Below are 17,048 nucleotides of genomic sequence, written 5' to 3' on the forward strand. Positions count from 1 at the left end.
CCCCCATGCTCCTACTTTCTTCAGCCCATTTTGCTACCCTTACTTAGGCAAGTCCTCCCTCTTTCACCCTCAGATTTGGTCAGATTTGCCATCTGATACAAGACCTAGTGCTAGGCCTGACTGTTCCTGGGGCCAGGCCCCTGGGTCAGCCATGGGCAGGGACGCCTGCCCCGGTCTGCACTCTTCCCCTCTGCCGGACCTGAGGAAACCGACAGCGGGAGGCCTGCCATTTTCCCTTGTCCTCTGGGTGATTAAGAGGGTCTAGACTTGATCTCCATTTGCCCCCTATCCTTTACCTCACGCTTCTCTGCTGTCTCCCCGCCCCTGAACATGGGGACTGGGAAGACCTTTTTTTTTTATTAATATCTCTCACATTTTAGCTGACTAATTGCTCTCTAATCCAAGCTCTGATCTCCTCCCTCCAGGATGAGAGGCCCCCTCTTTTTCCTTGAGGGTTTGTTTACGAACATAACCCACCCCTTTGCTTCTGACTAACTCCCTTACTACGTAGGCTCCAAAGCCTCTCTTCCAACCTGGTAGCTCCCCTCCATCCTATATCCTCAGGACCTCCGAGCCGCTCTGGTCACTCCCACTCATAGGCCCCTTGATCCCCTTGTTGCTCCTCTTAATTGTTGGTCCCTTCTTGCTCCATCTGCTTATTAACTTTATCTTACCATGCTCTTACAAGAGTACCGGTATAGCCCCGCACCCAAAACTCTAATTAGGGACCCTGATCGATGCCCCCGCTCAGCAGGAAGCAGTTACAGAAGACTGACCACTGTCTCTTCTCCTAAGAATAGTTATCAAACCCAGAGGGGGAATGTGTTAAGCCATAGTTCGGCCAGGAGCAGAAACCTTATCTTAAAAGCCCTCTTATCTTGATCCTGTCTTGCTTTATCTCCTAGGGGCCTGTGATCTGGGGGCCTGGGTGGTGGGATGGCGACCTGGGGCCAGGGTGTGGAGCTGGAGGGCTTGGTCATGCCCTGAAACCTGGTGTCCATGTAAACCCCCTGAAACATTGAAAGGGGAGCAGCCTCATTTACACTCTCCTATAAAACTCCATACCCCTCTTTGCTTGGAGAGGTTATGATCTTTTCCCTCTGCTCTAGCCTGACCTCCCACAGCTCAAACACACCAAATAAATTCTAATAGACCGATCTTGGTCTCCTGCTACTCATTCCTCTGGCCGTGCCTAACACTTATTTCTTTGACTAAAAAGTATAAAAAACCTGCATGCCTCGGTCACTTCTTAGGCCCTATTTTACGGAACCTCTGTGCACACATCGTTAAGAATTTGCTTTTTTCTGTTAATCGGTCGTGTCAATTCTCATTTTCAGTCCAGCCACAAGAACTTAAGGAGGTTAAAGGGGGAATTCCTCCCTCCCAACAGTTTTGGCAAGCCAGCCAGGAGAATCACTGGCTGGAAACCGCTTACTCCTCAGGATGGCCACAGCTGGGAGGTCCTGGGACATGTGACAAGAGCCAGCAAAAGGTAAGCATCCTTACCACATCAGCTTCCTGCATCTCTGTCTGGAGGCAAAAGTTGTGAAAGTCCTTTTCTCTTTTTCTAAATTTAGTTTACCAGGAGAAAATATTTATGGAACTAATTCTTTGGGCCTAAGAACTTTGGTATTTGGTAAATGAGTACTCTTCATTTTTATAGGTCCATGTCCTCCCACAGATGGTCTGGTGTCTCTGTTATGTCATTTGTCATTAGGAGGAAACACCGTGGGATAAGGCTGCAGGCCTATGAACCTGCTGTTCAAGCCAGCCTCACAGACTGATGAATGAACGGTTCTGATCAGACCGGCATATGTGTAGACAAACTTTGCCGTGTGTCCTCTATGTAAAATGTTGTATGAGGTTTTTGTTGTTTTTCCTTCTGTCTTGTTCTATGTCTTGAGAGCTTGGTTTTATGACCAGTGAAAATATTTTCTGTCATCTCCACCAGCCAGAAGGTGCACTTACGTGGTACATCTGGTGACCAGCCAAATAGATTGGGATTCTGAGACACTGCCACTAGGAGCTCTTTCTTCAGCCATGTCAACTTTCCCCTGAAATTTATCATAAGCGGTCCCAATCCATCAGGGGCCCTTGTCACCTCAGCCTTTGTTGCTTTGTTAGTGTCACAGATTGGTGGGTTTGTGATCGGCTTCGTGGCATTTGATGTTGCTGTGAGAGACCAGAGGCGCCACCTTCACTACACCATTCTTACCCCTGTGCAAAAAAAAGACTTTCGATTTTAGACTAATTCTGGGAGTGAACTTTCCGGATCTTGTGAGGGCTACATGTTTTATGCTCTCGTATGGGACACCTCTTGCGTCCTTGGTTAAGCCATAAAAGGTGTATTGGTTTGTATCACTATTAAGATCTTACTCATCAATGACTAGATGGTGGATCCTTTAAATTGGAAATCTAAATTGAAATTTGTTTTTTGACAGTTTCTTATTGGTACTCATGGTAAGACCAAATTAAAAGATGGATATAGGAGATATGACTGCTATCCTTGGGAACTTCCTGACAAGGTGAAGAAACAGATATTAGACTTAAAACACAAATCCAATGTAAATTTCCCTTCTTGTTTTTTTTTTAAATCAAACTTCTGCTCTTATATTTATACTTAATTTAATTCTAACAATAAAAAATATTTTATGTGAAAAAGTAATTTGGAAATAGATGTAGAAACTTGTAAAATATACTCAAGCACAATTATCTTTAAAGGAATATGCCAATAAGCATTTGATTACAGATTACAGAAAAAGCACTTTAATTTTAAATTGTACGCTCATCAGGAGCCAAGATAATTCACAGCTTTATCTTGAGTCCTGACTAGTGTGCAGTAGTTTTTATATTCCTGTCACAATGATGGGTGACATTTAATATATGGTGAAGGGCAACAATGAATTATTATACACTTGGAAGTGGATTACTGTTTTGGTGGGATGTTCAATGTTAAACTAATCTGCTGTCAAACAGCTGTTATCACATTAAAATGAAATGCCAATTTTGTCGTGTGCTTTTGCCAACTTGCCCACCTTTTACTGTAACACCATTTCAGTTTTACCTTTCCATAAATTCCCCTTCTTAAAAACCACCCCATCTTCTCAACAAATTCCTATACACTCCTGCCAATAATCAGCCAGAGGCCAATCAATGTTCAAGGGCTAATAGAAGCAACTGTCTTTGTCTTACAAATCTCTGCAAAACCAGAAATGTAATTCTACAAGCAAGTCAAAGCCTATCTATCTTTACCAATCCCCAAACCTCATCTGTTCCTCTCAAAAATGCTTGTAGATATGATAAAAGATCAGGATATTAAAAACAAAATTGTCCTGTACTTAAGAAAAGAATGAAAGTTTAATCAGTAATTGCTGATAATAAACAAATATACCCCAAAATTCCAAAGAAAACACTTGCTGTTTTAAATCTTGTCATGTCCTTGAAATGTAAACACAGCCCACCATCTCCCAGATTAAAATAAAAAATACAAAAAAGAGGCCTTTTTAAAAAAATACAAACTGCTGAAAGGGCTCTCCTGCCCAAATTCTAGACTACTTAAAATTATTTCTAGGGACAAACACAAATCTTAAAAGTCTTTTCCACACCACAAATAATAAAAAACTTTAGCCATCTGAGAAAGTAAATTTATTCCAACTGGTATTTATTAACTAGTAAGTTTTATATTGTTTTAAAACAGCTATAAAATGTTTGTTTGTGTTTGTATGTTTTATGCATGTACATTATAGATATGGTGTTTTTCTACCTCTGGATTGTATTACTAATTAATTTGTCAAAGCTCTATTTAATGGGCTAAACATACAAGAGTTTATATAAATTTAATATAAAAATTCTCAAAAATGTCATGATAACTAACCCAAATGTTTTATCTTTAAGTTAACATGATATAAAATAATCTTAGGTAAATAAAAGCTAGTTTAAGTTGCTGGTTTAATAAAAACATGTCTCTAGAGTTATGCAGATAAACAACTTTTTATTCTTCCTAGGCTTATTAGTCAAATAAGTTTGTGTTGTCTCTATTGCAAAATTTGTCAGCAAGTAAATAGCCTGGGATAATAGCTGGCTTTGTGTAATGTCTAATGAAATTTTATGAGTAATCTAAACAGAATTGTTGAGAACAAATGATTCTGATGTAAATGAAATAAGAGTTTTTAGGTGTAACAATGATATTTTATGGTATATGTACATAAAAATAGCTTCCAAAATCTTTTTTGGTAACTTGAATCATTAAAGTTTTGCTAAGTTAAATTGAATGATAAAAATTCATTGAGTATCTAGGTCATTATCAAATAAAAAACTGAACATAGCTCTATCTACTTTTGACTTCCCATTCCAGAAAAAACCTGAAGTTTTAGTAAACATGTTTTATGTGATGCTAATACATTTTTTATGAGAATGCACATTTCTAAAAAGTATTTACATGTCTGCCAATCCACGGAATGCTAATATAAAAGACAATTTTTAATTGCTGAGAAATTAAGGATTCTAAGGATTGAGAATTCTAATTAAAAATGTAGGGGCCAGCCCAGTGGCTCAGGCTGTTGGAGCTCTGTGCTCCTAACACCGAAGCCTGCCGGTTCGATTCCCACATGGGCCAGTGGGCTGTCATCCACAAGGTTGCCAGTTCAATTCCTCAACTCCCACAAGGGATGGTGGTCTGTGCCCCCTGTAACTAACAACGGCAACTGGACCTGGAGCTGAGCTGCGCCCTCCACAACTATGATTGAAAGGACAACAACTTGACTTGGAAAAACTCCTGGAAGTACACACTGTTCCCCAATAAAATCCTGATCCCCTTCCCCAATAAAATCAAAAAAAAAAAAAAAATCACTGGTTGCCAGGGGTTGGGGACAGGGGAAGAATGAATAGGCAGAGCACAGAGGATTAAAAAAAAAAAAATGTGGTTAAAGTAATTAGAAATAATAAGGTACTCTACATATAGGAAAAATAGAATGTATTTTGGGGTAAAATGTATATGAGATATGGGGATGTTTTTATCAAGGGAAAGGAGAGTAAGTTTGTCCAAAAAAAATCTGGTTTTGAGAGAGGAAATGACAAAATCTGAATGTAAAAAGAAAGTTATAGAAGGTTCATAGAAAAGGGATCCTTGAAAATGAATTTTATGCATGTCAAGCTGGCTAAGATTGAGTTGGATTCATTTAAGAATGTGTTGTTGCCCCTGACCCCCCAACCGCCCATCCTCCACCGCCCACCCCCCACTCCAGTTCAAGCCCTTGTTTCTCAGTGTAGTTGTGTAGGACACAGCTCCCTGGCCCATGCTGGTATTATGAGCCTTGCACTCCCGCTGGCTGAGGCAGTCGGTCGCCAGTCGGTTGGCCACTCACAGCAGCTCATGGCAGCTCTCGCCAGCCGGCCGCTCACGCTGGCTGCCGGCCACTCACGCTGACCACCGGCCACTCATGGTGGCACATGTAGCCTATGGCAGCACACAGCAGCCTGCGGCAGCACACAGCAGCTCACACCAACCCCTGGCTGCTCACGGCAGCCCAGATCCAGGGACAGCCGTTGTTCACAATCTTAGCTGTAGAGGGTGCAGCTCACTGGCCCATGTGGGAATGGAACCAGCAACCTTGGCATTAGGAGCACGGCGCTCCAACCACCTGAGCCCCCTGGCTGGCCCTAAGAATGAGTTTTAATGTCAAAAGTACACTTGCACAATTAGAATTTGTTTTTTCTCTTTGTTAAAAAGATAAAGCTTCTTTGCCTTTAATTTAATCTAAGAATAAATATTCTGTGTTGTTTTGTTTTGTTATCAGAGTTTTTATTATTTGGAAAGGCTGAGTCTTCTACATATTAAAAGAACTAAGCTTTTGAGAGTATGTAACCTTCTATATTTGCCTTTGAAATCTTTCTTTGGTTAAACGGGTAATTAAATATTGTTTCCTAGTGATCTGTGATCCTATTCAGTCAAATGTCCAAACCTTTGATACTTGTGACAACCTTCCTGAAAAATCAAGTTCTAAATTAAGTCTTTTTGACCTGAAAATAACAGATTTTTTATCGGGTCCCTTCCCAATCTCAAAAGATTGGGAAAATATTAAACTAATTAGGTTTGCTTGGTATGTTAAATTACATGGGAAGCATTGCTAAATGAATGATGATAAACCTTCTTAAGCTATATTGAACCAGTAAATGTTACTAATACAAATAATCTATAGATTATATAAATTTTTAAAAAGTCTGATATGTCCTAGTGTAAGTTTATCTGTCATAATCCCAGTTATTAACTTAAAATGTTGTATGTCACAAAAATAAGCAAATTTCCTTGTCAATTCCATTATACTTACATCAGCTCTTTTCATAATGGCCATTTTAAGTCTTCTGTTATTTACAGACAGTTATTGTTTTACTCTGATGCTCTGATTGTTCTTGCAAAAGTATTTCATCTCCAGAGAAATTCATGGAAAGGAATCTAATGAGTATTCTAGAATACAAGTTTCTGATAGCTTTCAAATCATACCACTGAATTTATAGAACCAAATGGAGAAACTGAAGGCTTCATAAAACTTCTAACAAAAGATTAAGTTTAACAAAAATTAATTACATGGGATTGAATAAATCGAGAATGACTGTAATTTTTACGACTTTTACTTATAATATTGCTGTATTACCCCCCCAAAAAATATAAAGAAACCTTTCTTTTTAGCTATCTATGACTTACAGTGATTTTGTAATATATGCCTTTGTGAACAATATTGAAACATTTACCTATTTCTCCTTACGTAGACTCAGAAACTCTCAGTGAGTATTTTTATTTTCATGGCAATAGTTATTTTCATAAGTTTAATTTTAAAAAATCTGTTCTAATAAATGGAAACATTGGTTCTGTTGCCAAGGCTTTCACTGGAATTTCATATTTGAGGTGGAGAGACTTAAATCTGACCAGAATGCCTTAAGAAACTAAGGTTGACTTTATGGAAACTTATGCCCTGGAAAAACTGGCGTGGTACCTTGCTTACAGTTTCCAGCAATCTTATCAGGTGAATAAGAAAGGGCACTTCTTGGCAGACACCAGAACCTCAAGATATTTTGGGAATCTTGAGAAGAAAAGAATTCATCCAAGTCTATAGGTAATACAGGCAAAGTCTGATGGCAAGTCCTTGGCTTAACTTTCTTGGTATCAAGAGGCCTTTAAAAGTTGAATCTGTAATGCCACTGAGTTGTACACTTATGGTTCAAATGATAAATGTTATTTATGTATATTTTACCACAATAAAAAAGAACTGAAAAAAAAGTTCAATCTGAGATTCCTTATGAAAAGTTCTAGCAAAGCAGATTTAAAAGAGCCTATATGATCAGACACTATTTTTGCTGCACTTAATTAGATTTATTTAGTGAACAAGTTAGTCTTAATTTGGCTATTTTTGTTAAAAAATAAAAGTCATTTTGTCTCTTTGGTTTTGGTTTTTAATTAAAGTTTATGGGGTGACAATTGTTAGTAAAGTTACATAGGATGTAATACAAGTCTGTATGACATCATCTATAAATCCCATTGTGTGTTCACCACCCAGAGTCAGTTCTCCTTCCATCACCATTTTACCCTCATCTACCACCTCCCTCCCCCCTTACCAGAGCGTAATCACTAAACTATTGTCTGTGTCTATGAGTTTGTATTTCTTCATTTGTTTTCCTTGTTTCTTTGTTGTTTACAACCAAAGTGTCCTTTGATAGATGATTCGATATAGATGTGGTATATGTACACAATGGAATACTATTCTGCCATAAGAAAAGATGAAATAGTGCCATTTGCAACAACATGGAAGGATCTTGAGATTATTATGCTAGTCTGTTTTAGCTGTGGTCTGCTAGTGTTTTGACAGAGATTTCCTTAAATACCTGGAGGAAAAGATAAAAAAAAGAACCAAAGTACCCTCTGCCGGTCTCCGCACTCAGGTTCAAGCATGGTGTCCATGCTTCGATAGCCATTAACCAGTCTGCCTTAGAGTTTATTTCTTGCTTGTGCTGATCCTGGAGATGAGTCAGACAAAAAAATCAGAGTCCTCTTAGGTCCTCTCTGAGTCAATGCCCCTCCTGTCCAAATTTCCTGGCACATGTTCTTTTCAGTGTCCTAATTTTTCAAAGCAACTTTTTCCCCAGCTTTCCTTTCAGGATTTTAGTGTGTCTATTGTTTCCCTCAACTGTAAAATTTTGCCCTAAAATGCAATGTTTTATTCATTTGCTTTACAATGTTCTTTTTTAATTGTAATGATATATTTTATTTTACTCAATATAACCTAAATATAACTTCAATATAAAAATATATTAAAAAATCAATATAAAAATGATCAGTGACATTTTACTTTTTTCTGTATTTTATTTTTTTATTTTTAATATATTTTTTATTTTTCAATTACAGTTGACACACAATATTATATTAGTTTCAGGTGTACAATATAGTAATTAGAATTTATATAACTTATGTGGTGATCCACTTCAGATCAAAAGACAGACTGAAAGTAAAGGGATGGAAAAATATATTTCATAAAAATTGAAATGGTCTACAATGTTTTAAAGAGAGTCCTCTATGTAGCTGTTTTTCAACCCTGAGAAAAATAAAGGTGAGCGCCTTACAGTAGTCTTTCAAGTAAACCCAAGATAGTTAAAAACAGACAAGCACAATTCTTCCAGAATCACATCTCTCCTTCCTCTTGATCCAAGGACCAGGGTCCCACACAAGGAGTGTGGGCTGCCATCTTCAGGACCACTGCCAAACAGGAGACTGTGGTGTGCAAGAATAAATAGGACACCTAGAGTTCCCTACCACTTTTAAATTTGTCTTAGATACAGTGTTCACTTGGATTCTGTAAACATTTGACTCTTTTTCCATACTGACAGTTAATTCTCACTGTTTTTGCTCAGTTTTTGGTGTTTATGCATAGGGATGTGCCCTTGGAGAAATTTACTTATCCATTTTCATGGTCACTCCCCAAATTTTCTTTTATAGTTTTTTTTTTTGGTTGTTATTCAGATCAGACTCAACTCAATGACCTCTCTTTGACTTCTGTTGTTATTTCATTTAGCTCTCTTTTATTCTATAAGAATAATACCATAGGTTATTTTGATAAAATTCATTTATAAACAGACCATATATCAGTGTCTTCTAGCATATTTTATGTTCTCGACTTCTCGTTTCCTTAGGGGGTTATTTATTTATTTATTTTCCTTCTATAACCACTGATTCCTAGGAACATTTAAATTTAAATCTGAAGGATATAATTCAATTATGGCTAAATATCTTTGGAAGAAAGACTTCCCAATGATGCTGTGTTCTTCATGTGATTATATTACACCAGAAAGCATATTTTGTAGGCAGAATTCTAAGATAGAATTCTAAGACAGATTTCACCACATAATGTACATGGCTTGTATAACCAACCCACTGATCTTGAGTGTGGGTAGAACCCGTTACCATGATGAGGTATCACTGTGGTAATTATATTATGTTATATAAAAATGAACCTTGAAGATATAATTAAGGTATCTAATTTGTTGATGTTACATAAAGAAAAAGAGAGAGAGAGAGACAGAAACAGAGACAGAGCACGTCCTATGTGTTATAATTAGGGATGACCTCAGAGGTCCTTCTGCCAGCCCCCAGAGAGGAAGCTACCATGTTATGCAGGGGCCAAATGTTAAGGACCCAAGAATGGTTCCTTAGAACTGAGAACAGTGCTCTCCTACAGCTAACAAAAAAACATAAAATCGTGCTTCTAAACACCCGAGGCAGCTTGAGTACCCAGCTAGCCACTATTTTGATTTCAGATGTTTCAGAACCCAACTAAAACATTTTGGCTCCTGACCACAAACTACGACTTATTAAATTTGCGTTATGTTAAGCTGCGAAGTTCATGGTAATTTGTTATACAATATAAAATGAATACAGCACACAATGTTGGATTGTTTATCTTAGAGATTATAGGATTGATTAACAAATAGGGTGAGTTTGTCACTAAACTTTTACTTGTTTTATGACACTTGCATTATATCAATATCTTTCCTTTTTGAGTGACACTGAAAATGGGGCCAGGAACATTTACATTTTTAACACCATTCAGTCAATGCCATTCATTATTCATTTTGATGTCCAAATTCTTTAGCTTTGCTTTTGGAAGCCCCTAAATGCTGTTTTCTCTGTCTTTTTGCTACAGTCTCACTAGTGTTGGAATAAGTTGTTGTTTTTTGATAAGGGTCCATTTTGTGTATTCCTTACTCAAGACCAAGGAATCCTGTTAGTCTTACAGGGACATAGATATTCAGAAATCAAAACCTGGCTGTAAGGTATGCTCACTGTTCTTGCTTTCACCTTACCTGCAGCCATTTTGGTGAGGAAAGCTAGGTAATATAAGTCATGTGTTCGTGTTACTATCTCCAGTTGAAGTGTTTGAGTTGATCCTATGTTATATCTGTATGGAAGGTAGAATCAGAAGGTGTAGGAGTTTTGTTTTACATGCCATGATGTAACTGCATGAACACCCAGGTGTGAGCGTTGTGGATTAGGACATTAAAATGTTTTCAACTGAGTTGTCCCTGTTTCCCCTGCTATACTCTGAAAAGAAAATAACTATTATTTCCCTTTGGAGACTCCTTCTTTTACAAACAACCAGACATTACTATGCTTTAAAGATAACATGAGAATTACTCATCTGGGCAGACCAGGTAATGACCGCCCTTCCATATAACTGCAGCTTGACTCTCTCATATACAGACACACCCTCAAGGACCATCCCACGTCACTTTATTTCCCAGTCTGAGCAATAGTGAGAAGGCAGTGGAAAAGGAACTTAGATCCAAATTCTTGGTTTCAGCGATTTGCCTTCCAGGGTCTACCCAGGCAAACTTGGGAGGTGCACTTTATCTTAATGTGTAGAATAACATATAAGAATTCTCAGAACAAATGTGGTAGACTTTACATGAAAGGCTCACTTCAGCAAAAATTTTCTAGAAACCATCAATTTCTAAATTTTTATTTATCTGAGTGAAACCTATATTCTTGTTACGTCAGTTCAGATACTGAATGTTAAGCAGACTGAAAATTTGACTTTATTTCTTTCCTTTTGAGTACTTATTTCTAGTATCTTCTCTGGAATATAGTTATACTAAATGTAAGCCATTGTATTTCTTTAAAATGTTTATTTTGTCATGAATTCTAAAGGTCTATGTATTTCTTCTCACTTCCTTTTTGAAAATTTTGTGCATGCTATTCTATTGGATATGTCCTAAGGATGTTGTGAGGGAGTAAGTAAAGTGATAGAATTACTTTACTTTTGTGACATAATAGTGCTAGGTTTTGTTTGTTTTTTTTAATGCATAGGATGATGTGATTTTAACAGGTGACAACATTTTTATCTTTTTAATCATGGTAATTAGTGAACAAATTCTTATTTCATATAACATGTAACTTGAGGTATTTTTTCCCAGTGATTTAGTTGATTTCACACTCAGGAAAGTAATTCATATGTATTTAGAAAAAAGCATAAAGTCTCAACTATAGATTTTGTTGAAATATTTTAATTTTATTATTTTAATTACCTGAAGCTATCAGATATGATTAACAGAAAAAAGCATAAAGTCTCAACTATAGATTTTGTTGAAATATTTTAATTTTATTATTTTAATTACCTGAAGCTATGAGATATGATTAACAAAGTACTTTATATTAGTCCCAGTTCCTTTTCATAATTAATGAATAAAAGTAAGTCAAAATAATTAGGAAAATTTCCTTCCTCTAGTTCAAAATATTTTATTTATTGATGAAATTTTAATTCACTTTCTACTCAAAACTTGAACTGTTATTTAACAAAATATTTTTTAATAAAATCAGGTAATTTACCACAAATGTCAGGTTAGTAATCCACTACTAACTAAACTCTGCATGTCTTTTATAATTTTTTGCTTTCAAAGGAGAGAATTGTGGCCAGTCCATGAACATGGTGAATAAAGGACAAAACCAGGATGGCAGGGTTTTTTCTTCTCGGCCAGAAGAAAACCTTCACTTACGGCCATACAAAGAGAAGATTTCCAGTTGCTTTTAAACTTATTAAAAGTGCAAAATTCCTTTCTCCTCTGCTAATGTGATGCCAGCTGATCTCATGAAGAAGAGAGGACAGGTTGAGTTTGGTGGTCCTGAATTATAGATTTAAAATATTTTGTTTCCTTCAGCTGACACTTTCAAGGCCCTAACTGTGAGGAATTTAATGCATTCTATGCCCTTTTGTGCCGCCCGTGACACAATGAAAAGGAGAGCATAAGACTATGCAAATTGTTTGACAAAAGGTATCATACTTTGTTCTCATAATTTCTGTAATGATCACGAAAACAAAAGGAGGCTGAAATGTGGGTTTCCTGTTGGAGTGATATTCTCTTTGTGGTTGAACTCCTCTGGGTTTTCCTATCTCTGCTTTCCTATTTCTCCACCAGGCTGTAGACATGCAGGGCTTGTAAATATCCTAGTAGTAGGATAGAACCTCACACTCCAGTCGTCTGTCAAAGAACAAGTGACAGTCTGTGCTGTGGTTTTGGACATCAGCTTTCAGTCATTTATTCGATGCTCCCTAGTGAGCTCTTTGGTAGTGCATTACAGTTGAATATTTTACAAACAAATTGGCACGCCTTTGCTTTCTTCACAGATTCCAGATGCTTTTTTTGTAATTTTCTCCATGGTTTTCCTGTTTTGGAGATGTACAAACCACCCACTGTCTCCCTAAGCCACCAAACCCCCTTCTCACAGTGTTACTCTTACCTCCCCAATATTCTGTATATCTTTATGCTCATTATTTTGTTGAACAGACCTTTTCCAGATGATAATAGAATAAATAACAAAAATAATGATAATATAGACCAAAATGAGAATGACAAACCAGTCTGATACTTAACATGTGGTTAATATGATTTACTTTTACTTCCTTATATTCTGACAGCCTCTCAGTCAGCTTCTCATGATTGTGGCATGAATCACATGATTGGACACAATTTAGGGTCAGCCTTGATGCTCAACACTGAAGCAAATGGTCTGCCATGGAAACAGGCTGTTTCTCCCGACAAGGTGGGACCTTGATGCTCACTAGGGCACTCCTTCAACCTGTACCATCACCCTGGGGGCCAGGCTTCAGTCACCAAAATAAATGCCTCAATTTGAATTGGAAAGTTTTAGTTGTTTACAGATCTTAATGTTTTGTAGTTTTTCTGCAGAATCCATATAGGCTAAGTGTCAAGATACGGGTGAGAAGTCACTCTTATAGTCAATAATTACTGTTCAGTGAAAATGTCTAGATCATACATCTTGGCTAAGATTTCTTGTTCCCTACAAGTGCACCAGAAAGGGAGATCTAGAGAAGATGACCAAGGGTGTGGGGCACATGCTTTTGTTTGGATCTTTCACTGCTTTCACTTGCTTCAATTTTGTTTAGCAATTATCCGTCAGCAGGCTTTTCTGCATGATAGGCTTGAAATTCCTTCCTGTCCTTCAATTACTTATAGGGAAGGTGGGAAAAAAACAAATACTTGCCATTCACAGGGTAAATGTCACTATGGAAAGAAGCACCGTTTCTGTGGGAGCCTAGGACAGGTCACATTCAGAGCACCGTAAGGGTGGGGGTGGAAAACAGACAAGCAGCATACTGAGAATGGCATGATTGAGTTGAATCTTGAATGATGACTAATAAATTAGTTGGATTCAGTCTATATTTCAGGTCTAGAAACTACTGATACCAGATCACAGAGGTTGTTAAACACAGTGGTGATAGTTAATATGGCAGAAATGATGCTATTCTTACCAGATCTCTTGTTTTTCTCCACAGATATCTTTTAAAAAAAAATTCTATGAAGATGACCAAACTTCCTAGTTATGTTGACATAAAAAACTTTTATCCACAAGTCACTTTGGAATCTCAGCAAACATGTTCCTTTTTGTTTTCAAAAAATTTTTTTTCAATTACAGTTGACATACAATATTATATTAGTTCCAGGTGTACAGCATAATGGTTAGACATTTGTATAATTTAAGAAGTGACCCCTCCCTAAGTCTAGTACCCATCTGACACCATATATAGTTGTTATGATATCATTGACTATATTCCCCATACTGTACTTTACATCCCCATGACTATTTTGTAACTGCCAATTTGTACTTCTTAATCCTTTCCTCTTTTTTATCCCCCCTAAACCCCATCCATCTGGCAACCATCAGTTTGTTCTTTGTATCTATAAGTCTGCTTCTGTTTTCCTTATTCGTTTATTTTGTTTTTAGAGTCCACAAATAAGTGAAATCATAAGGTATTTGTCTTTCTCTGTCTGACTTAGTTCACTTACCATAATGCCCTCTACGTCCATCCATGTTGTTGCCGATGGCAAGATTTCATTCTTTTTTATTGCTGAGTAATATTCCACTTCTTTGTCCATTCATTTACTGATGAGCACTTAGGTTGCTTCCATATCTTGGCTATGGTAAATAATGCTGCAGTGAACATAGGGATACACATGTCTTTTGGAATTAGTGATGGGTTACTTCAGGTAAATATCCAGAAGTAGAATTCCTGGGTCCTTCTTTGTCACTTATTATAGCCTTTATTTTAAAATCAATTTTGTCTGGTATAAGTACTGCTACCTCAACTTTTTTATTATTATTATGTTCATGTAATATCTTTTTCCATCCTTTTACTTCTAGTCCGTGTGTGTCTTTTGATCTGAAGTGAGTCTCTTGCAGGCAGCACAGGTAAAGGTCTTGGTTTCTTATCTATTCAGCCCCCCTATGTCTTTTGATTGGAGCATATAATCCATTTACATTGAGAGTACTTGTTGACAGATATGTAGCTATTGCCATTTTATTATTCATATTTTTTATCCTTTTCCCTCCTCCTCCTGCTCCTCCTGCTCCTCCTGTTCCCATTCCTCCTCTTCCTATTCCTCCTCTTCCTCCTCCTGCTTCTCTTCCTCTTTCTTTTTAAAGAAGTCCCATTAACATTCTTTGTAATATTGGTTTGGTGGTGATGAAGTCCTTTAGCTTTTTCTTGTTTGGGAAGCTCTTTATCTGTCCTTAAATTCTAAATGATTGCTTTGCTGGGTTAGAGTAATCTTGGTTGTAGGTCCTTGCTTTTCATCACTTTGAGTATTTTGTATCAATCCTTTCTGACCTGCAAAGTTTCTGTTGAAAAATCAGCTGACAGTTTTCTGGGAGCTCCTTTATAGGTAATAACTGGAAGGATGTAATTTGAAGCCAGTGGATATAACTCCTTGAGAACAAAGGAAATTAACTTTTGATACCCATGCATTGGTTCAGGACTTAAAAACTCATGGATCTGACAAAGCACTAGCAGAAACGACTCTGTCAGCATTAACCACTTTATCAAACGTCAGCTTGGATACTGTCTATAAGGAGATGGCCACTCAAGCTTAACAGGAAATAACAGTACAACAACCAATGGCACATTTGAACTCCATCAGGAAAAATATGGCCATCTTAGAGAAAAGGGAATTGCAAATCTAAGAGCAGAGAATGAGAAAATGAAATTTGAATGATAACAAATAAAGCAACAAATGATAAACCAAACAAGTCAGAGTGGGCATCAACCTAGAAAGGAGCAGAATACCAGATATGTTTACAGATCAAGAAAAGGAACTTATGGAAGCAACCACAGAATTTACCAGAAAGGATACCAAAACCAGAAGTATTGTTTTAGAGACCACTAATAGAATTGACACTGAAATTGCTTCTTTAAAAACACTAGTGGAATCTAACAAACTTGAGACAATTCGTTCTCTTGCAGCCTCATGTTTACTTGCCTGGCAATAGCACTGGGATTTTATAGAATCAGGAAAGAGCCCTAAAGTATATTATGCCCCTGCGGCCACCACTATGGACTTTTCAGAGACTTCACCAGGATCGGTTGACTTTGAATATTGAAAGTTGCAGCAAAACATTATTTAAAGTAGTTATTGACTAAAAACAAAAACTTTAGAAGGAGAAGATGTATTTTATCTGTTTTATAAGTGTCTATTATGTTGAAAAGCTGTCATTCAAAACCTGATTAATTTTGTCTTTATCCTTTTGATAGTTCATAGAAATCGAATGAGAGTTGTCATGTGTTTGCTTGAACAACTGTGTAAATCCTATAGGAAGGATCTCTTTGGTAGCTAATGCCCACATACTTTGTTATTATTTTCTACTTTCCTAACAACTACTGCACAATTACCTTTTCATATAAAAATATTACAACAAAGTTGTTTGGATTTTAAAAGTGACTTACCTGAATGCAACAATGCATTAAAAAGATTATTCATCACGACCAACTGGGGTTCATTCCCAGGGCACAAGGATGATTCAACATATGGAAATCCATCAATGTGATACATCATATAAAAAAATAAAGGACAAAAATCATATGATTATATTAATTGATGCTGAAAAAGCATTTGACAAGGTACAACATCCATTTATGATTAAAACACTTAATAAAATGGGTATAAAAGGAAAATACCTTAACATAATAAAGGCCGTATTTGACAAACCCTCAGCTAATCTCATAATTAACAGTGAAAAACTGAAGCCCTTTGCTCTACGTTCAGGAACACGACAGGGCTGTCCCCTATCACCTCTGCTTTTCAACATAGTGTTGGAAGTCCCCGCCAGAGCAATCAGGCAAGAGAAAGAAATAAAAGGCATCCACATTGGGAATGAAGAAGTTAAATTGTCACTCTTTGCAGATGACATGATGCTATATGTAGAAAACCCTAAAGACTCCACCAGAAAGCTATTAGAAACAATCAACGAATACAGTAAAGTTGCTGGCTACAAAATCAACGTACAAAAGTCCATTGCATTCCTATATACTAACAATGAAATCTCAGAAAAAGAAATTACAAAAACAATTCCTTTTGCAATTGCAGCAAAAAGAATAAAATACCTAGGAATAAACTTAACCAAGGATGTGAAAGACCTATATGCTGAAATCTGTAAGACATTTTTAAAAGAAATTGAAGACACAAAGAAATGGAAAGACATTCCATGCTCATGG

At 36.9% G+C, this 17,048-nt stretch overlaps 1 pseudogene; it reads left to right on the top strand.

Moving 5' to 3' along the window:
- The first annotated feature begins 15,299 nt into the window (after positions 1–15,299).
- On the top strand, positions 15,300–15,861 carry LOC117017016 (coiled-coil domain-containing protein 90B, mitochondrial-like; annotated as a pseudogene).
- The last annotated feature ends 1,187 nt before the right edge of the window (positions 15,862–17,048 follow it).

This window comes from Rhinolophus ferrumequinum, chromosome 24 (genome assembly GCF_004115265.2).
Source record: "Rhinolophus ferrumequinum isolate MPI-CBG mRhiFer1 chromosome 24, mRhiFer1_v1.p, whole genome shotgun sequence".
NCBI lineage: Eukaryota > Metazoa > Chordata > Mammalia > Chiroptera > Rhinolophidae > Rhinolophus > Rhinolophus ferrumequinum.